Raw genomic sequence first — 14,125 nt, forward strand, 5'->3', positions numbered from 1 at the left:
CCTCGATTATATCATAGCGGTGCTTAGGCAAAGTCCTGCGTCGGTAGAACATCATCATCGCCACCACGCCGTCGTGCTAACGAAACTCTCCCTAAACACTCGGCTGGATCGGAGTTCGAGGGACGTCATCGGGCTGAATGTGTGCTGAACTCGGAGGTGCTGTATGTTCGGTACTTGATCGGTCGGATCGTGAAGACGTACGACTACATCAACCGCGTTGTGCTATAGCTTCCACTTTCGGTCTACGAGGGTACGTGGACAACACTCTCCCCTCTCGTTGCTATGCATGACCGTGATCTTGCATGTGCGTAGGAAAATTTTGAAATTACTACGTTCCCCAACAGTGGCATCAGAGCCAGGTTTTATGCGTTGATGTAATATGCACGAGTAGAACACAAGTGAGTTGTGGGCGATATAAGTCATACTGCTTACCAGCATGTCATACTTTGGTTTGGCGGTATTGTTGGATGAAGCGGCCCGGACCGACATTATGCATACGCTTATGCGAGACTGCTTTACCGCCGTGCTATGCACACATGTGACTAGCGGGTGTCAGTTTCTCCAACTTTAGTTGAACCGAGTGTGGCTACACCCGGTCCTTGCGAAGGTGAAAACAGCACCAACTTGACAAACTATCGTGGTGGTTTTGATGCGTAGGTAAGAATGGTTCTTGCTCAGTCCGTAGCAGCCACGTAAAACTTGCAACAAGAAAGTAGAGGACGTCTAACTTGTTTTTGCAGGGCATGTTGTGATGTGATATGGTCAAGACGTGATGAGATATAAGTTGTTGTATGAGATGATCATGTTTTGTTGAAGTTATCGACAACTGGCAAAAGCCTTATGGTTATCTCTTTATTGCATAAGATGCAAGCGCCAAAAAATTGCTTTACTTTATCGCTATGCGATAGCAATTGTTGCAAGAGCAATTGTTGGCGAGACAACCATGTGACGACACATTGATATAGATCAAGATGATGGAGATCATGGTGTCATGCCAGTGACGATGGAGATCATGACGATGCTTTGGAGATGGAGATCAAAGGCACAAGATGATGATGGCCATATCATGTCACATATTTTGATTGCATGTGATGTTTATCTTTTATGCATCTTATCTTGCTTTAATTGACGGTAGCATCTCACTAAATTTCAAGATAAAAGTGTTCTCCCTAAGTATGTACCGTTGCCAAAGTTCGTCGTGCCCAGACACCACGTGATGATCGGGTGTGATAAGCTCTATGTCCATCTACAACGGGTGCAAGCCAGTTTTGCACACGCAGAAATACTCGGGTTAAACTTGACGAGCCTAGCATATGCAGATATGGCCTCGAAACACTGGAGACCGAAAGGTCGAGCGTGAATCATATAGTAGATATGATCAACATAATGATGTTCACCATTGAAAACTACTCCATTTCACGTGATGATCGGTTATGGTTTAGTTGATATGGATCACGTGATCACTTAGATGATTAGAGGGATGTCTATCTAAGTGGGAGTTCTTAAGTAATATGATTAATTGAACTTTAATTTATCATGAACTTAGTCCTGGTAGTATTAGCATATCTATGTTGTAGATCAATAGCTCGCGTTTAGCTCCTCTGTTTTATTTTGATATGTTCCTAGAGAAAACTAAGTTGAAAAATGTTAGTAGCAATGATGCGGATTGGATCCATGATCTGAGGATTATCCTCATTGCTGCACAGAAGAATTATATCCTTGATGCACCGCTAGGTGACAGGCCTATTGCAGGAGCAGATACAGACGTTATGAATGTTTGGCTAGCTCAATATGATGACTACATGATAGTTTAGTGCACCATGCTTAAACGGCTTAGAATTAGGACTTCAAAGACATTTTGAATGTCATGGACCATATGAGATGTTCCAGGAGTTTAAGTTAATATTTCAAGAAAATACCCGAGTTGAGAGATATGAAGTCTCCAACAAGTTCTATAGCTAAAAGATGGAGGAGAATAGCTCAAGCATTGAGCATGTGCTCAGATTGTCTGGGTACTACAATCGCTTGAATCAAGTGGGAGTTAATCTTCCAGATAAAATAGTGATTGACATAATTCTCTAGTCACCATCACCAAGTTAGTAGAACTTCGTGATGAACTATAGTATGCAAGGGATGACGTAAATGATTCCCGAGCTTTTCATGATGATGAAATTGATGAAGGTAGAAATCAAGAAAGAGCATCAAGTGTTGATGACTAATAAGACCACTAGTTTCAAGAAAAGGGAAAGGGAAAGAAAGGCAACTTCAAGAAGAACGGCAAGCAAGTTGCTGCTCAAGTGAAGATGCCCAAGTCTGGACCTAAGCCTGAGACTAAGTGTTTCTACTGCAAAGGGATTGGTCACTAGAAGCGGAACTGCCCCAAGTATTTGGCGGATAAGAAGGATGGCAAAGTGAACAATGCTATATTTGATATACATGTTATTGATGTGTACTTTACTAGTGTTTATAGCAACCCCTCGGTATTTGATACTGGTTCAGTTACTAAGAGTAGTAACTCGAAACGGGAGTTGCAGAATGAACAAAGACTAGTTAAGGATGAAGTGATGATGTGTGTTGGAAGTGGTTCCAAGATTGATATGATCATCATCGCACACTCCCTATACTTCCGGGATTAGTGTTGAACCTAAATAAGTGTTATTTGGTGTTTGCGTTGAAGCATGCATATGATTTGATCATGTTTATTGCAATACGGTTATTCATTTAAGTAAGAGAATAAATTGCTGTTCTGTTTACATGAATAAAACCTTCTATGGTCATACACCCAATGAAAATGGTTTGTTGGATCTCGATCGTGGTGATACACATTCTCATAATATTGAAGCCAAAAGATGCAAAGATAATAATGATAGTGCAACTTATTTGTGGCACCGCCGTTTAGGTCATATTGGTGTAAAGCGCATGAAGAAAATCCATGTTGATGGGCTTTTGGAATCACTTGATTATGAATCAGTTGATGCTTGCGAACCGTGCCTCATGGGCAAGATGACTAAGACTCAGTTCTTCGAAACAATGGAGCAAGCAACTGACTTATTGGAAATAATACATACTGATGTATGCAGTCCGATGAATGTTGAGGCTCGCGGCGGGTATCGTTATTTTCTGACCTTCACAGATGATTTGAGCAGATATGGGTATATCTACTTGATGAAACATAAGTCTGAAACATTTGAAAAGTTCAAAAACCTTCAGAGTGAAGTGGAAAATCATCGTGACAAGAAAATAAATTTTCTACGATCTGATCGCAGAGACAAATATTTGAGTTACGAGTTTGGTCTTAAATTAAAACAATGTGGAATAGTTTCACAAAATCGTGCCACCTGGAACACCATAGTGTAATGGTGTATCTGAACATCGTAACCGTACTTTATTAGATATGGTGCGATCTATGATGTCTCTTACCGATTTACCACTATCGTTTTGGGGTTATGCATTAGAGACAGCTACATTCACATTAAATAGGGCACCATCTAAATCCGTTGAGACGACACCGTATGAACTATGGTTTGGCAAGAAACCTAAGCTGTCGTTTCTTTAAAGTTTGAGGTTGCAATGCTTATGTGAAAAAGTTTCAACCTGATAAGCTCAAACCCAAATCGGAGAAGTGCGTATTCATAGGATACCCAAAAGAAAATGTTGGATACACCTTCTATCACAGATCCGAAGGCAAGATATTCATTGCTGAGAATGGATCCTTTCTAAAGAAGGAGTTTCTCTCGAAAGAAGTGAGTGGGAGGAAAGTAGAACTTGATGAGGTAACTGTACCTGCTCCCTTATTGGAAAGTAGTTCATCACAGAAATCTGTTCCTATGACTACTACACCAATTAGTGAGGAAGCTAATGATGATGATCATGTAACTTGAGATCAAGTTACTACCGAACCTCGTAGGTAAACCAGAGGGAGATCCGCACCAGAATGGTATGGTTATCCTATTCTGGAGGTCGTGTTACTTGACCATGACGAGCCTACGAACTATGAGGAAGCGATGATGAGCCCAGATTCCGCGAAATGGCTTGAGGCCATGAAATCTGAGATGAGATCCATGTATGAGAACAAAGTATGGACTTTGATTGACTTGCCCAATGATCGGCGAGCCATTGAGATTAAATGGATCTTCAAGAGGAAGACGGACGCTGATAGTAGTGTTACTATCTACAAAGCTAGAATTGTCGCAAAAAGGTTTTCGACAAGTTCAAGGTGTTGACTACGATGAGAGTTTCTCACTCGTACTATGCTGAAGTCTGCCCGAATCATGTTAGCAATTGCCGCATTTTAGAAATCTGGCAAATGGATAAACAAAATTGCATTCTTTAATGGATTTATTAAAGAAGAGTTGTATATGATGCAACCAGAAGGTTTTGTCAATCCTAAAGGTACTAACAAAATATACAAGCTCCAGCGATCCATCTATGGACTGGTGCAAGCATCTCAGAGTTGGAATATACGCTTTGATAAGTTAATCAAAACATATAGTTTTATACAGACTTGCGGTGAAGTCTGTATTTACAAGAAAGTGAGTGGGAGCACTACAACATTTCTGATAAGTATATGTGTATGACATATTGTTGATCGGAGATAATGTAGAATTATTTTGCAAAGCATAAAGGAATGTTTGAAAGGAGTTTTTTCAAAGAAACACCTCGGTGAAGCTGCTTACATATTGAGCATCAAGATCTATAGAGATAGATCAAGACGCTTGATAAATTTTTTCAATGAGTACATACCTTGACAAGATTTTGAAGTAGTTCAAAATGGAACAGTCAAAGAAAGAGTTCTTGCCTATGTTACAAGGTGTGAAACTGAGTAAGACTCAAAACCTGACCACGGCAGAAGATAGAGAGAGAATGAAAGTCATTCCCTATGCCTCAGCCATAGGTTCTATAAACTATGCCATGCTATGTACCAGACCTATTGTATACCCTGCCCTGTGTTTGGCAAGGGAGTACAATAGTGATCTAGGAGTAGATCACTGGACATTGGTCAAAATTATCCTTAGTGGAATAAGGATATGTTTCTCGATTATGGAGGTGACAAAAGGTTCGTCGTAAAGGGTTACGTCGATGCAAGTTTTGACACTGATCCAGATGACTCAAAGTCTGAATCTGGATACATATTGAAAGTGGGAGCAATTAGCTAGAGTAGCTCCGTGCAGAGCATTGTTGACATAGAAATTTGCAAATTACATACGGATCTGAATGTGGCAGACCCGTTGACTAAACTTCCCTCACAAGCAAAACATGATCACACCTTAGTACTCTTTGGGTATTAATCACATAGCAATGTGAACTAGATTATTGACTCTAGTAAACCCTTTGGGTGTTGGTCACATGACGATGTGAACTATGGGTGTTAATCACATGGTAATGTGAACTATTGATGTTAAATCACATGGCGATGTGAACTAGATTATTGACTCTAGTGCAAGTGGGAGACTGAAGGAAATATGCCCTAGAGGCAATAATAAAGTTATTATTTATTTCCTTATATCATGATAAATGTTTATTATTCATGCTAGAATTGTATTAACCGGAAACATAATACATGTGTGAATACATAGACAAACAATATGTCACTAGTATGCCTCTACTTGACTAGCTCGTTGAACCAAAGATGGTTAAGTTTCCTAGCCATAGACATGAGTTGTCATTTGATTAACAGGGTCACATCATTAGAGAATGATGTGATTGACTTGACCCATTCCGTTAGCATAGCACTTGATCGTTTAGTTTGTTGCTATTGCTTTCTTCATGACTTATACATGTTCCTATGACTATGAGATTATGCAACTCCCGTTTACCGGAGGAACACTTTGTGTGCTACCAAACGTCACAACGTAACTGGGTGATTATAAAGGTTCTCTACAGGTGTCTCCGAAGGTACTTGTTGGGTTGGCGTATTTCGAGATTAGGATTTGTCACTCCGATTGTCGAAGAGGTATCTCTGGGCCCACTCGGTAATGCACATCACTATAAGCCTTGCAAGCATTGCAACTAATGTGTTAGTTGTGGGATGATGTGTTACGGAACGAGTAAAGAGACTTGCCGGTAACGAGATTGAACTAGGTATTGAGATACCGACGATCGAATCTCGGGCAAGTAACATACCGATGACAAAGTGAACAACGTATGTTGTTATGCGGTTTGACTGATAAAGATCTTCGTAGAATATGTAGGAGCCAATATGAGCATCCAGGTTTCGCTATTGGTTATTGACCGGAGACGTGTCTCGGTCATGTATACATAGTTCTCGAAGCCGTAGGGTCCGCACGCTTAAAGTTCGATGACGGTTATATTATGAGTTTTTGTGTTTTGATGTATCGAAGGAGTTTGGAGTCCCGGATGAGATCGAGGACATGACGAGGAGTCTCGAAATGGTCGAGACGTAAAGATCGATATATTGGACGACTATATTCAGACATCGGAAAGGTTCCGAGTGATTCGGGTATTTTCGGGAGTACCGGGGAGTTACGGGAATTCGTATTGGGCCTTAATGGGCCATACGGGAAAGGAGAGAAAGGCCTCAAAGGGTGGCCGCACCCCTCCCCATGGGCTGGTCCGAATTGGACTAGGGAGGGGGGCGCCCCCTTCCTTCCTTCTCCTTTTCCCTTCCCTTTCCTTCTCTCCTACTCCTACTACTTTGAAGGGATCCTAGTTCTACTAGGAAAAGGGGAATCCTACTCCCAGTGGGAGTAGGACTCCCCTAGGGCGCGCCATAGAGAGGGCCGGCCCCTCCCCTCCTCCACTCCTTTATATACGTGGCCAGGGGGCACCCCATAGAGACAACGATTGATCTCTTGATCTCTTAGCCGTGTGCGGTGCCTCCCTCCACCATAATCCACCTCGATTATATCGTAGCGGTGCTTAGGCGAAGCCCTGCGTCGGTAGAACATTATCATCATCACCACGCCGTCATGCTGACGAAACTCTCCCTCAACACTCGGCTGGATCGGAGTTCGAGGGACGTCATCGGGCTGAATGTGTGCTCAACTCAGAGGTGCCGTATGTTCGGTACTTGATCGGTCGGATCGTGAAGACGTATGACTACATCAACCGCGTTGTGCTAATGCTTCTGCTTTCGGTCTACGAGGGTACGTGGACAACACTCTCCCCTCTCGTTGCTATGCATCACCATGATCTTGCATGTGTGTAGGAAAATTTTGAAATTACTACGTTCCCCAACAGCAGCAGCAGCGCAAGCGAGAGCAAGAGCAGAGCAGCAGCACGAACGAAAGCAAGAGCAGTGCAGCAGCGCGATCGACAGCAAGAACAGAGCCGTAGCGCGAGCGAGAGCCGGAACCCTAGTTAGTGCCGTTGTGGAAGTCGCCGCTAAGGAAGCAACGACATGGGGGAGAGACGCCGTGGATGATGTGGCCGGCGACGGCGCCGTCGATGGAGACACACCATGTCTGCTCGGTATCGAGCACCGGCAGCCCCGTGAGATCGAATAAAAGATAAAATGCAGCAGTGAGTGCAGAACCTCCTTGGTGGCGCCGAGTTGGCCTCGGCTTCATCGGAGGAATTGGTGAGGGTGCTGCGGTTCCGGTGGGGCAGGTCAAGACGGCGCTGTGGGGATTGAGGTGACGCGATAGACGAGGCGAACGTCAGGGTAGCTCCTTGGAGGTGGAGGATGGGGCGGCTGATCTGGCGGGATGACGAGATCGACAATAGGTCCTCATACGGTGCGGTGGATGAGGGACGGCGAGCTGTTGCGGTGGACGACGTAGTCAGGGAAGAGTCTCCGGCTGGGCGGCGGTCGGGAGGCCGATGGAAGAGCGTGGGGTTTCGCGGGTTTTGGCGGCCTCGGTGTACGAATGGGGGGGGATGGGAGAGCGTGGGGTCACGAAGGGGAAACAGGGAGTTTGCATTGCGAACTTGGTGGGACCGAAACATTACGAAGGGAAACAGAGAGTTTGCAATCCCATCTCGGTGAGACCGAGTTCCCTATCAGTGAGACCGAAATGACTAGGGTTTGTGGCAGTGGCTATGTCAAGTGAGCTCGGTGGCGCCGGGTAGGAAATGTCAGTGGGGCCGAGTTTTACTTTTGGTTTGGGACATATGTGGATATGAGAAAGTAGTTGAGGGTTTTGGAGCATATCACTAAGCATTTTGAGCAAGTAACTCATTAAGCAACACCTCAGCCCCTTCTAATAGTACTGGCTTTTCCTATGGACTCAATGTGATCTTGGATCACTAAAAGTAAAATGTAGAGTCTTGAGCTTGAGCCAACATGTGTTCTTAGTATTTTGAGGGGTCCACTTTCTGATCCATGCCATGCCAAACATTGAGCTTTCCTGAAATATTTATCTTGAAATAGCATTAGCTCAATGGGCTATATGTTGTTAGGAATTACCAAATCCACCCAGGGATAGTTGCACTTTCAGTGTGTGTGTGTGGAGGGGGGGGGGGTGTTCGAGGAAATGATGCGGGTATTGAAAATTTTACTACGCAGGAGTCAAATATGGGAGTGAAATGCCGGGCTACTGAAAATTTAGATGATAGTGCATCACACATGGTCCGGAGATAGCAACTGTGTGTTATGAAATAGAAAAACCATCGAGGCGGGCATATATTTTCTAGGGATGCAGGCGGGATTGGGAACAAGAAACATCACACATGGGCCAGAGATAACAATCGTGTGTTATGAAACATAAAAAGCCTCGAGGCGGGTAGATATTTTCTAGGGATGCAGCCAGGATTGGGAACAACAAAAATCACACACGGTTCGGAGATAACAACCGTGTGTTACGAAACAGAAAAACCCTTGAGGCGGGCTGATATTTTTGAGAGGGGGAGCCTCGTGGAGCCCAATGTACTGTGCGGATGTGTGCGTGACAGGGGCAACGGCGTGGCACACAATTAGTTTGAGTGAACCGTGTCTGTTGCGTCATCCGACTTGTCTAATGTTCATAAATTTGGAGAAAAATGACACGGGAGAGGGTCAGAACACGAACACACTTGCATGTGGATCAAATTTATGTATCAAAAGGGTGGTTTGATTTTCAAATACCAAATGCAACTTCGATGTGGCACCTCTCTCGCAAAGCGCACAGTATTGCTTGTCCCCACCCCCCATCGTGTCGACACGAATTGGGAATCCTAAGCTATGAATGCATGCCCCTCCCCCCCAACCAAGGTTCACCTAGCAAAGTGCGAAGTAGCTAGCATCCCCCCTCCTCCCTCATGTCGGCACGAAGGGAATCCTAAGCTATGAATGCATGCCCCCCAACCGAGTTTCATTCACCAAGCAAAGCGCAAAGTCGGTAGCATCCCCCCTCCCTCGTGTCGGCATGAAGGGAATCCTAAGCTATGAATGCTTTCCCCCCAACCGAGGTTCACCCTAGCAAAGTGCGAAGTAGCTAGCAGCCCCCCTTCCTCGTGTCGGCACGAAGGGAATCCTAAGCTATGAATGCATGCCCCCCAACCGAGGTTCACCCTAGCAAAGTGCAAAGTAGCTAGCAGCCCCCTCCCTCGTGTCGGCACGAAGGGGATCCTAAGCTATGAATGATGCCCCCAACCGAGGTTCACCTAGCAAAGTGCGAAGTAGCTAGCAGCCCCTCCTCCCTCGTGTCGGCGCGAAGGGAATCCTAAGCTATGAATGCATGCCCCCCAACCGAGGTTCACCTAGCAAAGTGCAAAGTAGCTAGAAGCCCTCCCCCCTCGTGTTGACACGAAGGGAATCCTAAGCTATGAATGCATGCCCCTCCGCCCCAACCGAGGTTCACCTAGCAAAGTGCGAAGTAGCTAGCTGCCCCCACCCCCACCCTCATGTCACCACGAAGGGAATCCTAAGCTATGAATGCATGCCCCCCAACCGAGGTTCAGCTAGCAAAGTGCGAAGTAGCACCCCCCCCACACTTTTAGTCGGCGGGCCAGAGAGGCATATCTCACCAAGATGGATCATAAAATGGACCAAGAACAATCCACCTTGGTCGTACAACCTCTCTCTTGTTGTTGGTCAAAGTGATGGCCGTCCATGCGACCTCGAAGATGGGCTAGCTCGCCAATAATCACGCAAGTTGCTAGTTCCCGAAGACATCCACTGCATGCGTGTGGCCCAAACATATGTATGGAGAGGTGTGTTTTTGAGTAACAATGGAACAACTTTGATGTGGCACCATGATTTCGAACTAGAAATCCCCACACTGAGTGAGGGTTAGGTTGATGATGCATATGTATGTTACACCACACTTCAAGCCAACGACGGGGATTCATGCATGCATGCGTGCATAGTATATGCGCTCAAACCTAAGGTATGAATCTCACCATAACCTCTACTACGATAAGACGAACCAAATGAAGAATCTACCATGGTAACCTATCTTGTTGTTGGTCAAGGTGATCATGGATGTCCATGCGGGCCCATGAATATATAGGGTTCTCGCCGATAACCACGCGATGGAGTGTACTGTTCGAAGGAAACCACTACATGCATATGTATGGAGGTGATGCGTGCATGCATGTTTGAATACACAACATTGATGTGGCGCGTGTGTCAAAAATCATACACTAGCTCCCCAGACAGAGCGAGATTGGTAAATGATGTGTCGTTGTACTAGCCACTTCGACTTGATGGGAGGGCTTCATGCGCACACAAGCATGTGTGTGTGCTCAAACTGTATCATGCATGTCATCCTAGATCAAAAATAATAATCCCCTCCGAAGTCAAATTAACCTCTCTTGTTGTGAGGCAAAAAGTAGTGATGGACCAAGCGGGCCCACAGATGGAAAGCATCAATATCACTAATAACCGCTTAAGTGGGTGCGAGAGGACAACCACAACCGCTTTGCATGTGGGTCAAACATATATATGTTGAATACCCAAAATGCACAACTTTGATGTGCCACATGCCTCAAAAACTGTAAACCATGCACCCACACAGAGCGAGGTTCATCAAGCATACTACATATGATGGCCCCCTTCCCCCTCTTCACCGCATACTATATGCTCCTGCCGTAATATATGTACAACCTAAAAGAATCCTCATCGATGGTGAAATTAATTAACCTCTCCCGATGTAGGTCAAAGTGATGCATGCATGCATCGACGATGGCCTCATGGGCCCACAGATGGAAGCATCACACATGAGTGTCCTAGCTAGGATATGCATGTGGGCTAAAAATGTGTCGTGTGATGTTTGAATAGCCAATTTCACAATTTTGTTGTGGCACGTGCCTCGGAAACCAAAAAGCCCCGACACTGAGTGAGGTGTACTTGTTCATGGACGTGTATGTATAGTACATATGCTAGTCCCCTCCCACCTCTTCGACGCGTACTATATACCACCATAACACAAACAAAAAAGATTCTACCTTGCTAGTCAAATTAACCTCACTGTCGGCTGTTCGTCAAAGTGATGGACAACGATCTCGCGGGCCCACAGAAAGCGTCACACGCAAGTATCGAGTGTCGTGTAGGACAACCATTGACTGCATGTGGCCAAAACATTTATGTATGAAAGGGTTGTGTAATGTTTTAAATAATGATTTCATGACTCTGATGTGGCACCGCCTGCCGAACAAAACGGCCAACCCACAGGGTGGCTCACAACTCGTAGTGTACTGCGAGCCACCCGCCACCCCCAGACGCACACACCCACACACACACCGCGAATCCACCGCAACTACGATGCATGTTAAATTAATTATCCCACGGTGAACATATATGTTACCAAAGGAGGGACGTTTTAATTTCAAAAAAATCACAGAGATCAATAAGACGTTGTAGTACATCGATTGATTGATTTTCTACGGGTATAATGTGCAAAAAATCAAATTGGAGCTACATGCACACGTGACAGTGCACCTAAATGGATTGCAAAAACACATGTGTCTCACTGGGTGCATGTTTACTCCCCGTGCAACAAATTCCAAATATTGAGAATCTTGATTTTTAAATTCTTGTACATCCAAAGCTTATTTGAAGTTCATGAAACTTATCGCGTTGTCATATGGACACCAATATAAACTGGCATTGTACTTTTTTGGTCAAATTTGGGACCAGTTTTGATGTAATCTTTATCTAATTACAGACGGGAGATTATTAATAATTGGGAACCAATATCCCAAACAGATTATTTACTTGAACCGTGAGCGTTAGACCAACAATGGATACGTGCCATGCCTCGGTCAAGCAATAAAGTGGCATCATGAATAATCCAAATAGAAAAAAATATGTGCCGCCGCGTGACCCATGTGCCATGCGAGCAGGCGTGAGTTGACGGGACGCTGCTACCTCTTGAGCACTGCGTTGGTTTTCCCTTGAAGAGGAAAGGGTGATGCAACAAAGTAGCGGAAGTATTTCCCTCAGTTTTAGAGAACCAAGGTATAAATCCAGTAAGAGGCCACGCACGAGTCCCTCGCACCTACACAAACAAATAAATCCTCGCAACCAACGCGATAAGGGGTTGTCAATCCCTACATGGTCACTTACGAGAGTGAGATCTGATAGATATGATAAGATAATATTTTTGGTATTTTTATGATAAAGATGCAAATTAAAATAAAAGGCAATAAAAATAACAAGTGTTGGAAGATTAAGATGATGGAAAATAGACCCGGGGGGCATAGGTTTCACTAGTGGCTTCTCTCAAGAGCATAAGTATTCACGGTGGGTAAACAAATTACTATTGAGCAATTGACAGAATTGAGCATAGTTATGAGAATATCTAGGTATGATCATGTATATAGGCATCATGTCCAAGACAAGTAGACCGACTCCTGCCTGCATCTACTACTATTACTCCACACATTGACCGCTATCCAGCATGCATCTAGAGTATTAAGTTCATAAGAACAGAGTAACGCTTTAAGCAAGATGACATGATGTAGAGGGATAAACTCATGCAATATGATATAAACCGCATCTTGTTATCCTCGATGGCAACAATACAATACGTGCCTTTCTGCCCCTACAATCAATGGGAAAGGACACCGCAAGATTGAACCCAAAGCTAAGCACTTCTCGCATTGCAAGAAAGATCAATCTAGTAGGCAAAACCAAACTGATAATTCGAAGAGACTTGCAAAATAACCAATCATACATAAAAGAATCCAGAGAAGATTCAAATATTGTTCATAGATAAACTTGATCATAAACCCACAATTCATCGGTCCCAACAAACACACCACAAAAGAAGATTACATCGAATAGATCTCCACAAAAGAGGGGGAGAACTTTGTATTGAGATCCAAAAAGAGAGAAGAAGCCATCTAGCTAATAACTATAGACTCGAAGGTCTGAAGTAAACTACTCACACTTCATCGGGGGGGATATGGTGTTGATGTAGAAGCCCTCCGTGATCGATGCCCCCCTCCGGCGGAGCTCCGAAAAAGGCCCCAAGATGGGATCTCGTGGATACAGAAAGTTACAGCAGTGGAATTAGGGTTTTGGCTCCGTATCTGGTAGTTTGGGGGTACGTAGGTATATATAGGAGGAAGGAGTACGTCGGTGGAGCAACAGGAGGCCCACGAGGGTGGAGGGCGCGCCCAAGGGGTAGGCGCGCCCCTACCTCGTGGCCTCCTGGTTGATGTCTTGAATAGGGTCCAAGTCCTCTGGATCACATTCATTTCGAAAATCACGTTCCCGAAGGTTTCATTCCGTTTGGACTCTGTTTGATATTCTTTTTCTGTGAAACTCTAAAATAGGCAAAAAAACATCAATTCTGGGCTAGGCCTCCGGTTAATAGGTTAGTCCCAAAAATAATATAAAAGTGTATAATAAAGCCCAATAATGTCCAAAACAGAATATAATATAGCATGGAATAATAAAAAATTATAGATACGTTGGAGACGTATCAAGCATCCCCAAGCTTAATTCCTGCTCGTCCTCGAGTAGGTAAATGATAAAAACATAATTTTTGATGTGGAATGCTACTTGGCATAATTTCAATGTAATTCTTCTTAATTGTGGTATGAATATTCAGATCCGAAAGATTCAAGATAAAAGTTCAATATTGACATAAAAATAATAATACTTCAAGCATACTAACTAAGCAATTATGTCCTCTCAAAATAACATGGCCAAAGAAAGTTCATCCCTACAAAATCATATAGTTTAGTCATGCTCCATTTTTGTCACACAAGAATGCTCTCATCATGCACAACCCCG

This window comes from Triticum urartu, chromosome 2A, assembly GCF_056163025.1.
Source record: "Triticum urartu cultivar PI428250 chromosome 2A, HENAU_Tu73, whole genome shotgun sequence".
NCBI classification, from domain to species: domain Eukaryota; kingdom Viridiplantae; phylum Streptophyta; class Magnoliopsida; order Poales; family Poaceae; genus Triticum; species Triticum urartu.